Below are 15,712 nucleotides of genomic sequence, written 5' to 3'. Positions count from 1 at the left end.
CAAATTTTTAATATAAAATTCCATATCTTCTTATTTTTTAAACTATTAGTGTAATGATCCTAATTATAATGCTTTTTATTTGCATAGCGCTTTTTATATACCTTTTCTAAGATGATTCTTCTAACATGGCAGAATCAGCAGTGCAAGACCAATTAAGACAAAATTATATAGATGAAACTGAGGATTAGAGGTTCAATGAGATGTACAAGTTCACATAATTATTAAATTGCAGGACAGTTACTTGAAATGAGTTCTTCCAATTCCAAGTGCATTGCTCTATCTATTATACCCCCCCTCCATTTAAAATAGACACAATCAAAATAAAGCATAGCAAATAGAATCATTTCTTGGATTCCACACATTGTAGTAGAAATGTGTATTGTTTGCATTTTAGTGAACTTCAGTTCACCATAAACTTGTACAGTATCCTGGACATTTAGTAAGTTGTTTAGAAAAATTACTTAATATAAAAATAATGACATAAGGACAGTAATTATTTGGGGTCTCATTTGTACTTCTATACCATATGAAAGGAAATTAGCCAGCCATAAGACTATATGTTTTATAATTATTTTTGCATATGCTCTTCTTCTAAGTTGCTATGTGCACATGAAAAGGTGATAATGAGCCTTTAGAGAGAGCCATATATATTAATAATTGTTGCTCATTATGTAAATTTTGAGCTAATATAAGAACATTATTAGGATAATATGGCTTAATAGAAGCATATATTAAGGATATCTTAATTACCCACTGGAATGGGCTGAAATTGATGTTTTGTATGTTAAATCAAGATGTGTAGGAGGGTTGCTACTTTGACTTTGTCCAGAAATGAAGAATCTTTCCAAATATTTTTGTCATTAGTTTCTTGGTTCACATTTAGAGTTTGAATCTAGTGATTAGCATATTGTCCTGGACAATCAGATAAAATGAGAGAATAGAGTGGATTTTCCAGTTAGGAAGCAATAACCAAAAAAAAAAAAAGAAGAAGAAGAAGCAATAACCTAAAATTTCATTTACAGGAGAGGCCAAGAATCAGGTAGGAAGGAATACTTTCCCATCAAAGTTTGAAATGGAAATTTTAAATAATTGCCCCAAAGGACTATAGTTGTTTTGACACATTCAATTCTGACTAGGGCCCTAAACCTTGCTCTGATCATAATCTTAATGATGACTTTTTCTATAACCCCCAACCATGAGCCTGTCTCTTTCATTTCAAAATATATGGTAGAATGAAGGGATTGATAAATGCTTATTTTCCTGCCAGAGTAAGTCACTAAAATTTAATATATGAGCTTGTCTCGCTGTTTGATGAAAAGATGAAAGGACTTAAGGAGAACATTTGTGGATTTCATTTTATTAGAGAAAAACAAGATATGAGATTTCATGAAAGAGGTTATCTAAGAAAATCAGGATGAAAAATTACTGTGAAAATAATATTGAGTTTGGAAGTTGCTGATGGATTATTATTAAGGCTATTCAAATAGTTGGTAAATATGGACCTTCTGTATGTTTTATGTTTCACAGAATGAGAAATGTAACACTTAAATTCAAGGAAATGTTTTATTGATCCTGGGATGAAAAGACATATTATTGTTCTTATTCAGTTGTATCCAATTCTTTGTTTCCCTATTTAGGTTTTCTTGGCAAAGATAATGGAGTGGTTTATCATTTCCTTCTCCAGTTCATTTTACACATAAGGAAACTGTAGCAAAAAGAGTTAAGTGAATTGCTCAAGATCACACTGCTAAAAAGTGTCTGAGGAACATAGTCTTTTTGACTCTAGGTCAGGCACTTATCTATTTAGCTTCTTCAAGAGAGAGATTATAGTAGTGGTCACATATATTTTATATACCTCCTCACTGAGAATTACATAATAGGGAAAATGGTACCTGAATTGTACAACTGAGAAGTTATCTTTTGAACAAAGTATGGATACCCAGACTTTAATTCTTGCTATATTAACTATTATTATTATTTTAATTAGGGTTCTTATAAATAAGGCTACTATTGTTATAAATGAAATTTATTAAGAGAATCTTGACTATATCAATGGAAATTATTTGTAATGAATATATATCAGATCTAATGAAAGACTTATTGAACTGCTACTTTCCTTCAAAAATATTTAAGTCTGCATAGATTTTTATTAAGTGAAGTATTGTGTAGAGGCACAAAGTAGAACATCTGAAACTAAGGAAGGGACACAGAAGCAGCATTGTTATTGGCAGGTACTATTGACCACTCTGCCAGATGGGAAAAAATACATTATACATTACAGAGGATCATTATAATACTTGCACAAAAATATAAGGGGAAGCTTAAATTTTGACATATTCACTGGAAGTCACATACTGCCAAAAGTATAACATAATAAAATCTCATTTCAAATAAAATGATATAAAATTTAATAAATAAAAATTTAAATAAAAATAAAAGTACTGAGATTTGTATCTTCTGTAAGGGAATGGAGTGATTAAGTTATACTCTATTCAGAAGGTTAACATCCTGGAATTGAATTTGTGAAGCATTCCTTATTTTTACATTTTTTGATTGTGTTGTGAATTGATACAACAATTCTGTAAAAACAATTTGAATATAGGCTTTAAAAATTACTAGTCCCCAGAATACTAATACCATGTAATAAGGTCTCCAAAATCATAATGTCACCATTACTAAATAGAATAAATAGAATATATATATATATTCACTTTGAATATACACAAATAGAATATATACACTTTGAAAATCTTAAAGTTTAAAAACCTTTTGTATTGTCTGTACCATACTGCTAATGCTTATGACATACAAAGTTTCATCTCATTTTAAACACTTTTGGGACATGTGATTATTTAGATGTAATTTGTTGTAGAAAATTCATTGGTGAAAACCTGTTTCTTTCTGTATTTTTATTAATGATACTGTTCTTACTATTCTTACTACTACTTACTACTTACTATTCTTGCTACTATTCTTACAAATTATATGTATATGCATATATATATACATATATATAATACAATTATTTAGTAGTTATAATGTCATTTTGATCAAATTTTTATTCTAAAAGGGTCATTTTTAATTCTTTCAGAATCTTTTCCTCCTTAACATAATTTGAGAAGTGATGCATCAGCATTCTTAAAATTGTGTCACTTCCAATATGAATTATTTCTACAAGCCTTTGGCCAAATTCAGCTACCTTGCTAGATATTATAATCTTGTCTCATAGTGGATAAAGCACGGGCACTGGAGTCAGGAGTACCTGGGTTCAAATCTGGTCTCAGACACTTAATAATTACCTAGCTGTGTGGCCTTGGGCAAGCCACTTAACCCCATTTGCCTTGCAAAAACCTAAAAAACAAAACAAAACAAAAAATATAACATGGAGAGAGATTAATACAAAATCACCAGCAGTTATATTGGATCCTATATAGATAATATATTAATGAAAGAGTATCTAGATTTTAGTCATAATTGCTTATCTCTAAAAAAGGATTAATCTGTCATGTTTCATATGTTTATTGTCATTCTGGTTTGAATTAAAATGCTCTTAGACTTATATGACAGCTTTGACTGTTTTATAAAATTGTACTAAACTTTGCTTTCCATCTGTAAGAGTACTAGTAAACTCTTTTTCCTTTAGATTTTGCTCTTTGCTCAAATAAATTGATGTTAAGATTGCACACAGAATGAAAATACTAGAATGGCTGCTATGACTGCAAGCTTTAATATATATATATATATGTATATATATATATATATATATATATATAGTTAATTTCATTTTTAATGATGTTTTCCTGTGGTCAGAAAACATTGAAATATACATATATATGTATATATTATGTATTAGGTATCTGAGTGAACTATAAACTTTCATTTATTTATCACAAATTTTAACTACTGAATTTATTATCAAGCTTTAAATCTTTGAACTTTCTTTCCCAGCCTTTAATTTAACTTTTGACTAACTACAACAAATTTTATTCCTAATATCTAGGGGATAATTTTCTTAAATAATTATTTTTACTTTAGCAAGAACATCAATGTGGATAAGGTTTGGTTCCTCAGGAGTATGTCACTTCCTGGGTCTTTGGGTAAAAGTAACATTAAAAAAACAAATCGTTGTATAGATGGTTATAGGTGACTGGAGTAGTAAATGATTCTTAGAAACCTCTGTGCTCTTTCCCAACCATTCTACCAAAATCAATGAGAAAGCAGAAGGGGATTTCACAGAGCTGAAGGCCAGGTTGTATTTTTGCCCAGTTAATGAGTTGCAGGGGCCAAAAAAAATTCATTACTTGGTAGCCAACCTTCAGTATCTCCTTACTTAGCTGGATTTCTGGATAGCAGACACTTGGTTCATAGCCAGTCAGTGCTTGTAGTTTTTCCAAAAGTTGGAGCCTGCCAGAACTTGTGATCAACTGGCATAACCATTGAGCACTCATTTTATAATAAGGCACCTCCATGCTATAATGAGGCATTGGTATAGGAGTTTTGCAGAATAGATCCAGTCTAAGAAGGTAAAATCTAATGAAAAGAAATGGAAAGTTCTACAGTAAGGCTTAAAATTTCAAGTTTAAAAATACAGGGTAGAGAACAAATGAAGACTCTATAGATTGCAACCTGACGGTCAGTAGGCACTCATTCCATTAATTAGGATAAACTACTGGCAATGAAGTAAAAGATCCATAGTTCATTTGCTGATTGAGCTTGCCTTATAATAGGGTAAATAGGGTTTACTTTGGATAAAGGCATTTATGGTACAAATGGGAAATAATTATAGAAGGAAGCCTCTGCAGTGGAGGGAAGAGAGAAAAAGACCTCTTGAAGATTGTTGGATTTGAACTGAGAACTGAAGGATGCCAGAGATTCCAGGAAGGAAGGTAAATAAGGATAGTCTTATAAGCATGGTTAAGAGATTTTATGAAAATAACATATGAAATGAAAAAAATGAAGTTTTAGTTATTTTCAAATTAATAGCGTGACTTTTTTGCATATCAAAAACAAAATAAAAACTCAATCAAAAATAAAAGAAGAAAATATGATCTTAGTCACAATAATAGGAATGTACTTTCAAGAGTATGAAGATTATTGTGCTGTTGAAATTGAACTTATCAGATCCCATATGAACCTTTACATTCAGCTCTGCACAACAAATTTTTAAAGGGATATGGATAAGCTAGAATAAATCCAAAGGAATATAGCAAGGATGGAAGACTGAGAAGGGGCAGGAATAGACTCACAAATGTGTCCGATGAGGAAATTTGGCCTGAATAAGCAATAGCCATTGGGAAGGAGAAAAAGAGATTGATAGTAAGAGTTACTTTCTATACTCTAAATGCTCTTATGTGGAAGAAGAAGGGTTATATTTATTCTTTGTGATTTCAGATGGAAGGGCTGGAGTCAGTGATTATGAGATAAACTTTGTCTCAATTTAGAATAGTTCAACCATCGAATGAGCTGCCTCTTAGAATAATGAATTCTCCAATACTGGAAGTCTTGTAGTGAGAACTGAATTACTAGTTTTTGCAATTTTTTTTGAGGTTAATAAATGAATAAGTTAGGGTTGCTCTAGATAACCTCAAGGATTCATTCTGACTCTAAGTTAATTATAATACTACTACTACCAAGAGTAATAATAAGAATGTACATAAGTGCTTTAAGGTTTTTAAAATGCTTTCCATAATCTCTCATCTGATTTTTTTCACCAACATTGTTGAAACTGAGACTGGGGGCAATTAAGTGATTTTTCCAAGGTCACAAAGTTGTAAATGTCTGATATATAGGATTTGTATTCAGGTCTTCCTAACTCCAAATCTAGTATTCTAACCATATTACAATAAAGTGGTTTGTAAATTATTGGAATGAAATGCTTTAATTTCTATGGAAAGGATAACAACAACCACATTCTATTTAGAGTCAGAAAATTTATGAGAAAAAATCAAATAACAACACATAATTTTTCCTCTTCCCATGAAAGAGAACAATTTGTGTTTTACAACGTTAAATCATTAAGTCTAAGTAGTGCCAGTTCATTTAGTTATTTCAAGCAGTTTTTTTTAACACTGGAGTGGGAGGTACATTGGAATAAGTGAATTGGTATAATACAAAAACACTCCTATCTCACCCAAGAAAAAGAATAAGTGATTGTTTTTCAATTCAATTTTTCTCACTAGTATTATATACTGACAGTTTATCTTTTATTGTACCAGTTTAGCCTACCATTTGATATTTTATATTGTATTGATAAATTTATTTTATTCATCAGATCACATTCTAAATTTGAAATGAAAAGGAAATGAGGTTAAGAAAACAAAGAATTCTAATAAAATCTTTCTTCTTTCTAGTGTTATGGCCCATGCTTATTTATGCATATAGAATATTTCCATTTTTCTGACAAGTAATAAAAACAGGCACAAATGTTTTAGTTTATTCATATATGATAATTTCTAATTGTCCACTGCCAATATATAAATTTTTAATTAAATTCAAGTCTAAGTATGGATTTAATTTGAGTATTGAGTTATATGTTCTATGGTTTATACTAGAGACATTTGATTTAAAATGCTGTTGGGGAAAAGTAAATAGTATCTAGGGGTAGCTAGGTAGATAGAGTGGATAGAGTATTGGTCCCGGAGTCAGGAGGACCTGAGTTTAAATTTGGCTTTGGACACTTAAAAATTGCCTACCTGTGTGACCTTGGACAAGTCACTCTTAACCCCAATGAATAAAAATAAATAAAATTTTAAAAATATCTAGTAACATTATAAATGAATATGATTATTTTTGGATTAATTATCATGGGGAGATGGAAATTATTAGAATCTAAATAATGTTTACTAACTCCTAAATAAATAACTTTAGCAAAATAATATTTACTCCTACACTGACTTGTCTTATTTTTAGGGGTTATTTGTTTTTCAAAGATTCTATTATATTTCTTCTGTCAATTAATTTGATAACTTTATGCTTAGTCTCAGCAAGGGTTTTCTTATTTCTTTTTTGTTTTCTGTGGAAGAGGTAATTTGCTTATTATGAACTTTTATAATACTTTTCCAGTTGTTGTATGATACTTACAAATGGTCATGTTTAAGATTTTCAATGAAAATGTCCTCATTTACTTCTTATTTTTAACCCAAAATAATTTACATTATGTGCTATATATCTCCTGTAGTTCACAACAGTCATACCTTTATGTCGTCTTATAGCCTAACCTGCATTTGAATTGCCTTCTGAAAAGATGAAGCACTGCTGAATATCACCTAATAGAAATTCGTCTATAATAAATACTGGAGTTCTAGTCTTTATTCTTTTTAAGTAATCATTATATGCCACAATCTTATGATCAGAATTCAATTTTTTATTGGATTCATTGCTTCATTGTTTCATTAGTGTTGATCATAAATCACCCATGCCTTCTAAGTCTGTTTGATTCTTATGTTCCTCCAAATTTTCCATAGATAAACTCACTATGTTGGAAGGCATCTTTTAATATTGTGTACAGGTGGCAGACCCAAGATGGTGGTGTGAAGGTAACATTTCCTGGGAACTCCTTCCCCAAAATGCTCCAACATCCATCAAATTATGACTCTAGCCAAAATTTAGAGGGGGTAGAACCCACAGAAAGCCTGAATGACACATTTTCCCAGTCCAAGATAGATTAGAAGTTCCAAGGGAAAGGTGTGTTTCACCAGGACAGGGAGCTGGAAAAAGCCCTGGCCCAACACAGACTGGAAACAGCTTGAAGGGGCAGTGAGAGAATTCTGTTACACCAGAATGAATGTGGAGTGAGGGGCACCAGCCGCAGAAACTACAGAAAGAATTGGGAGAAACCAGCTGCACACAGAGCACACAGAGGGTAAGAGGGTTGGGAAGACTGCAGAAATTACTCTGTTCTCCTTGGGGGCAGGACTCTGCTGTTTGTCAACACTCAGTTTCAGGTTGCAGTTTGGGCTTCTAGACTAATATAGTCAAGAAGGACTCCTCCTTACAACTCCAGGGCAGAGGGGAGTGCTGTGGTCATCTACATATCAAAGCACAGGCAAGAGAACATAAGACCTTGGAGGAATAAAGGTCGCAGTGGAGTGTCCCCCCCAAAAAGAAACCAAAGCCTTGGAAGTGCTGTAATTAGTTTTGGGCTGAGTAAATGAGTAAGCAACAGAAAAAGAAGAATCTGACCACAGAGACTTACTTTAGACCCATGAAAGATCAAAACACATACTCAGATGATGAGAAAATCAAAGCTTCCATATCCAAAATCTCCAAAAGAAATAGAAAATGGGCTCAGACTATGGATGAGCTCAAAAAAGACTTTGAAAAGCAATAAGGGAGGTGGAGGAAAACTTGGGAGGAGAAATGAGAGCAATGCAGAAAAATCATGAAAACCAAATCAGCAGCTTGATGAAAGAAATACAAAATATACTGAAAAAAGTAATATGTTAAAAGCCAGTTTAGGCCTAATGGAAAAAGCAAAACAAAAAACAAATGAGGAGAAGAATGCCTTAAAAAGTAGAACTGACCAGCTGGAAAAGAAGATTAAAAAAAAAATCTCTGAAGAAAATAACTCCTTCAAATGCAGAATTGAACTATAGGAAGCTGATGACTTTGCAAGAAATCAGGAAGAAATAAAACTCTTCCAAAAAAAAAGCAAAAATTAGAATAAAATATGAAATATCTTATTGGAAAAAACAACCAACCTTGAAAACAGATAAAGAAGAAATAATTTAAAAACCATTGGGCTATCTGAAAGCCATGATCCGGAAAAGAGCCTAGACTTCATTTTTCAAGAAATAATACAGCAAAATTGCCCTGAGATCCTAGAAGTAGAGGGTAAAATAGAAATCAAGATAATTCACCAGTCAGCTCCTGAAAGAAATCCCAAAGAAAAAGATCCAGTAATATTATAGCCAAATTCCAAAACTGTCAAGTCAAGGAGAAAATTCTAAAAGCTGTCAGGAACAAACAATTCAAATACAGAGGCTCCATACTCAGGATTACATAGAATCTGTCAGCATCTACATTAAGGGTTCATAGGGATTGGAATATGATATTCCAGAAGGCAGAAGATCTTGGTTTACAACCAAGAATCAACTGCCCAGCAAAATTGAACATCCTCTTTCATGGGAAAAGATGGACTTTCAATGAAACAGGGGAAAGCTTGATCTCCAAGTACAAGACTCTGGTGAATCATAGAGAGGGTGGAAGAGAAGGACTAACTATGAGGAACTTAATGATAATGAACTGTTTGTGTTCCTGTATAGGAAGAAGATATTGATAACTCATATGAACTTTCTCATTTATAAGAGCTGTTAGAAGGAGCATATATAGACAGGGCACAGGAAAGTGTAGAATATAATGGTATAATTTAATAAAAAGATGGAGTCAATGGGTAATAAAGGAAAATATTGGGAGGAAGGGAAAGGAGATGAAGAAGCTAAGAAATTTCACTTAAGAGACAAGAAAAAGCTTTTCCAATGGAGTGGAATGGGGGAAGGCGAGGTTGGATGAATGAGCCTTCATTCTCATCAGAAATGGCTCAGAGAGGAAATAGCATATACACTTAATAGGGTATAGAAATCTATCTTACCCTAGACAACAATGAGAATAAAAGGATAGGATAAGGGGGAAAGGGGGGGGAGGGTAAAGCCATTGGAATCTCAACACAGACTGAAGTACATTTTTTTCTCTCTCACTATTCTTGAGGTTTATCATCTTCTTGGGGGGGAGGGGATTAATGTTTATTTTTATAACAAAATTATTGCAATAATATAAAATAAATCAATCTAGATTCTTCACTAAAAAAAGAAAATTAAAGAAAATATGTGTCAGGTGCTGCACATGGGGAATATTGTTACAAATCACACTTAAACCACAGGAAGTGTCCATTGATCACAATCTTGTAGGATGTTATTTTCTTATCATTTGTATACATGCTTCATTATATGTATGTGTACATACATGTGTATATATCTATTCTTGTAGTTAACAAGATTTCTATCCATTGCTCTTTGTGTCATTCACATGCTTAATGCTTCAAAGACCCTAGAATTTAATAATGCAAAGCTAGACAGCATCACTAATATATTATGGTGAAAAAGATAATGAACTCTTCAATTGATTGTCTCAGAGAATTCTGTTAAATCCTTTATGGTTTGACATTTTTATCAGTAACATGATAAAAGGAACCACAGGCATTCTTTTGTTGCTAGGATGCAATGCTTAATAGCAAATAGCAATAACTAATATCTTGCATGGAAAAATTCAAAATTCTGAAAGTTGATAGCACTCTTGTCTAAAGTAAATATGATTTAAATCATCAAAGTAAAGATTTGTACTTGGGTTAAAAATTAAACATCACAAGTAAAATATTTTTTTAATTTCACAAGTGAACTATTAATAAGCAATGATTAGATAGTAATTTTAGTGGATTCTAAGTTCCTTGTGTAAACAGTATGGTAATAGTAAAAGGCATGTATATCATTAAAACTTCAAATTTTCAAAATATTTTACATACATTCACCCATTTAAGCTTCTGAAACATTCCTGTGAAGTATGTGCAATATTTTTACTCCTCTTTTACAAATGAGAAACTGACAATCAGGAAAGTTGTATTTTATGCTTATCAAGAGAGAAAATTTGGACTCAGGTTTTCTGATTCCAAATATAGACTCAGTATATTAAACTATGGACCCAGGAAAATTAGCCCAACTCACAGTAGCCATTACAAAAAAAAATAATGGTTTCATTATACTTTTCCTTAGTGGGATGTTATTTGGAGTATTTTATTAAGATATGGGTTTCACAATCAGGAGAGACACTGATTGAAGAATGGTATTGATAAGGAGGCAACCAGAAGGGTGAATGAATTGGATCATACATTTTGAGGATTTGGTGAAAATGCTTTGGTTCTTTAGTCTTCAGAAAAGACTGTTTATGTATACACATTATGCTGGTTGTTAAATATTAGAATGGATACTACATAAAAGGATTGATATTGTTCTGTTTTGTCCCACAATAGAGATCTAAGAGCAATGAAATGAAGTTGATTTTTTTTTGTGTATGGTAAAGAAACATAGTAATAACTAACCAAAAGGAGAATGAGCTTCATTAGGACATGGAAGTTTTTCCTACACTGGATTCATTCTTGCAAAGAATGGATAATAACTTTTAATTCAAGTTACAGAGTATATTTTCATTCAATAACATTTACACTATAATCCCTCTGAAATTTCTTCTAATTTTGAATTTCTGGAATTTATACTTGATACAACTGATTCTACTATTTATTTGTCTCTCCAAGGAGAATATGTGAACTATATTGCCATGAACTGACCTTTTTTCTCTTTAAGATGAGCAATTCAGGGGTGGCTAAGTGGCACAGTGGACAGAGCACCAGCCTTGGAGTTCAGGAGTACCTGAGTTCAAATCCAGCCTCAGACACTTGATAATTACCTAGCTACATGGCCTTGGGCAAGTCACTTAACCCCATTGCCTTGCCAAAAAAAAAACTAAAAAAAAAAAAGATGAGCAATTCAACATTTGCATGGTTCATTTTTTCTAATTATATATAATTTATCATTATACAAATATTTTACATTTAGAATATCAAAATTAATTTTATGTTCACAGATTTAAAATTAGTTTTCTTTAACCTCTTGACACACCTCCACCCACTCACACTTTCCATCAATTTCCCAACAAAATCCTACAGATCATGAGTCACTTTGAAGTTAACAAGGCTGATCTTCGGAGAACAGATTAGAATTATCTTTTGTAACACAAATGAACTTTTTGACCACAATATAACTTGTGAGATCTTTTAACTTTCCATAATAACCTTCAAGATCCTGCATCATCTTTATGATTAACTGAAGCAACCTTATAGACTTATTTTTTGTGACCCTTAGTTCTGCAGTAGTAGCAAAATGTCTCCTAGTTTTGGCATTACGTAAGTAAGTAGACATATATATATATATATATATATATATATATATATATATATATATATATATATATATATAAACAGAGAGAGAGACAGAGACAGAGACAGACAGACACATAGATAAATGGATGAATGAATAGATAAAGCAACTATTAAGAATTTACTATATGTTATGATCAATTTGTATTAACTCACCTCACAGTTCTCATATTTCCTGTTGCTCTATACCAAGTGCTAACACCATTATTCCATTATCACTTTTAAAGTTTCTGCAATATATTAAATGTCAACTCTTCTAGAAGTAACATTTCTCCAGAAAAGATAGACCCAAAGTTTAAGGCACATGCTTCAAAATTATACATACTTCAGCAATGCTAAACATCATCATGATAAAATATAAAATATTGAATTTATGATTCAAAGATGATTCCATTGACATATAATTAGAAGAACAAAACTTTGTGCTTCAGTGATTATGAACTTTCACCTCATCCTTGAATGTTCAGTGAAATTCTGATACGGATGGCTAATGAATCTTGAATTGTGACCTCATTAGCATGATGTAGCAATAAACTGATCAAATTAGTCATAGAAAATAAGGAAGATTATAATCATTATTTTATCTTATGAAAACTAAGTTTTATAAAGAATTAGTTTCATGGTTATTTGAGTAATTATACAAGAAATAGCATATCCGAATGACAAAAAACTTAAAGCAAAAATTTTTCAGTTAATGAATGGGACTTAACTGAGGTAATGGAAGCAAATATTTTCTTGTCATTTCTTAGATCAGTCTATAAAAGGAATAACATAGTAAGTGATGGGTGGCAAGTTAAGGAAACACTATAACAATTATTCAAGCTCCTTCTAATTAATCTGAGAAATTCACAATACAGAGGATGTATTCAGTTCAGTTTGCACTGGATTTTTTTAAGCTGGATAAATTTGTGACCATTAAATAGGACTGCTGGTTATACAGGATAAAATAAAGATAATCAAATCTCATGCTTCAGAGCATAAACTGATTGCCTACAGGGCTGAGTAAGGACACATTTATTTTTCCTATACAACATTTCTCAATAGAAAATATGAATTATGAATGTTCTTTATCTTTGCCTTAAGCATTAGGTTAGGACTAGTGAAGGAATAAGACATTAGATTTGATAAAGCAATGGTCTGATTTGTTATGACAAACCTTATGCGCTTAAGATAGTTGATCCTTTTTTCTTGATAGAATTAACTGTGCATAGAATAACAAAATGAAGAAACTATATGAAAGGGCAACTTCCCCATTTTATAAAATATTGAAACTCTAGAATTATATTTCCTTTTATTAATCTTCATTTCATTTAAATGCTAAAGAATTTTATTTTTTGTCTTATATGTGCCTTTCTTATACTTGTCTTATCATGTCTATATGAGGCTTTGCTTTCTACTAACACCAAAGGATTTACATCTCAGCCCTACAATGTGTTCTTCCTCCATTGTGTTTGTCCATATAACATTAGAGTGTATATTATATATATATATATATATATATACATATATATGTAATAAAAAGATCATAGATTCATAGATTTAGCTTTAAAAGTAGGAAGGTACCTCAGAAATTATCTAAGGAAATCTCTTCAATGTCTTGATAATGAAATTGAATCCTAGAAAAAATAATTTGTCCTGGCTCAGAGTAGTAAAAAACAACAACAAAAAATTTAGAATTCCAAAATGTAAGAATTATTCTGGGTTTAACATTTTCTACTAAGAATTTTTTCATACTAAACCTATTGGCAGAATTTTGGTGTACCATTATCAGCTAGTTTGCTATTTGCAGCATTTATGAGTGGAAGATGAAGATAGTGATGGAATATAGAGTATATAGTCAAAGGATCTGACTTTAAATCACAGACAACTCCCTTGTCCTCATTCCACTTTTGAAATAACTCCCTTCTTGCACAATCAAAGGCTATTTTTAAAATTATTTTTCCAGGTTACATGCAAACACTAGTTTCAACATTCACATTTAAAACCTTGAGTCCCAAATTCTCTTCCTTCCTTCCTCCCATCCCAATCCCCATTATTGAGAAAGAAAGTTATTTGATATAGGGTAGAAATATGTAATCATAAAAAATAGTTATATTGTAAGAGTAAACATAACCTCCCTCCACCACTCAAAGAAAGTGAAACCTCAAGAAAAATGCTTTGCAATGGATTGTATAATTTACCATAAATCCTTCAGATTTGTCTTGGGCTATAGCAATTGCTGAGAAATGATAAGTCATTTAGAGCTCATCATCCTATAACATTGCTATTACTTTGTATATAGTACATTTACCATTGCATCTTTTCATGTAAGTGTTTTACTGACAGCAATACAATACGTTCATCATTTTTTTGAGTTGTTTTTTTTTTGGCAAGGCAATGGGGTTAAGTGACTTACCCAGGGTCACATAGCTAGGTAATTATTAAGTAACTGAGACCACATTTGAACTCAGGCCTTCCTGACTCCAAGACTGTGCTCTAGCTGTCTCCTTCATCATTTTTTATAACAGAATAGTATTTTATAATAATGACATGCCACAATTTATTCAGCCATTCCCCAAATGATTGGCATCACCTTAATCTCCAAACCTTAATCACCAGAAAAGAGTTGCTATAAATATTCTTATACATATAGATCCTTTTCCTTCCTGTTTTTTTTATCTCTTCTGGAATATGGAATTAGTAGAGGCACTGCTAGGTCAAGGGATAGGTATGGTTTTATAGCCCTCTAGCCATAATTCCAAATTGTTCTATAGAACTGTTGAATCAGTTCACATCTCCAACAATGCATTGATCTTATTTTCCCTCTTTCCCTCCAACATTTGTCACCTTCTATTTCTGTCCTATTAGCATATCCAGTAGATATAAAGTAGTAACTTAGGATGTTCCCACCCATTTTTTTTACCTATCATTGGTGGTTAGGACATTTTAAAAATTTTTAAATAGATAGCATTGATAACCTCATTTGAACTGTTCTAATCTTTTAATCATTTATCAATTGAGGAATGACTTATTTTTTGATAAATCTGACTTCAGTTCCCTATGTTTAACAAATGATATAAACTTGTTTCAATATTATTCCCACAGTTGCTATTGTTAAAGTTATTTCCCTTCATCCTATTACTCCTCCCCTTATTTATTCTTTCTATCCTTCACCCTGTCCCTCCTCAAGTGTTTTGCATTTTACTACACCCCTGGGGTTAGTACCCTCCCTTCTATCACCTCCTTCACCTTTCTTCCATCCCTTCCACCTCCTATATTCTTCTAGGGCAAGATATATCTCTATGACCAATTGAGTGTGTGTGTTAATACCTTCTCTGAGCCAATTTCAGAAAGTAAGACTCACTCCTCTTCAAATACCCACTTCTTCCACTTCACATCAAAAGTTTTTTTTTCTTATCTCTTTTATGTAAAATAACTTATCCTTTCCTATCTTTCTTTCTCCCAGTACATTCCCCTCTCACCTATTAATTCCATCTTTTTAATACATTATCCCTCCAAATTCAACTCCCACCAGTGCCTTGTCTAAATATACTCCTAACTTCTCCAGAAATGAGAAATTTCATATGAGTTATCAGTATCATCTTCCTATGCAGGAATATCAGTATTCAACATCATTAAGTCTCTAATAATTTACCTTTCCTGTTTACCTTTCTATGCTTCACTTGCGTCTTGTATTTGAAGATTAAATTTTCTGCTCAACCATAGTCATTTCATTAGGAAAGTTTGAAA

This window comes from Macrotis lagotis, chromosome 6, assembly GCF_037893015.1.
Source record: "Macrotis lagotis isolate mMagLag1 chromosome 6, bilby.v1.9.chrom.fasta, whole genome shotgun sequence".
In the NCBI taxonomy this organism is placed as follows: domain Eukaryota; kingdom Metazoa; phylum Chordata; class Mammalia; order Peramelemorphia; family Peramelidae; genus Macrotis; species Macrotis lagotis.
Note: the sequence above shows the minus strand (reverse complement) of the source record.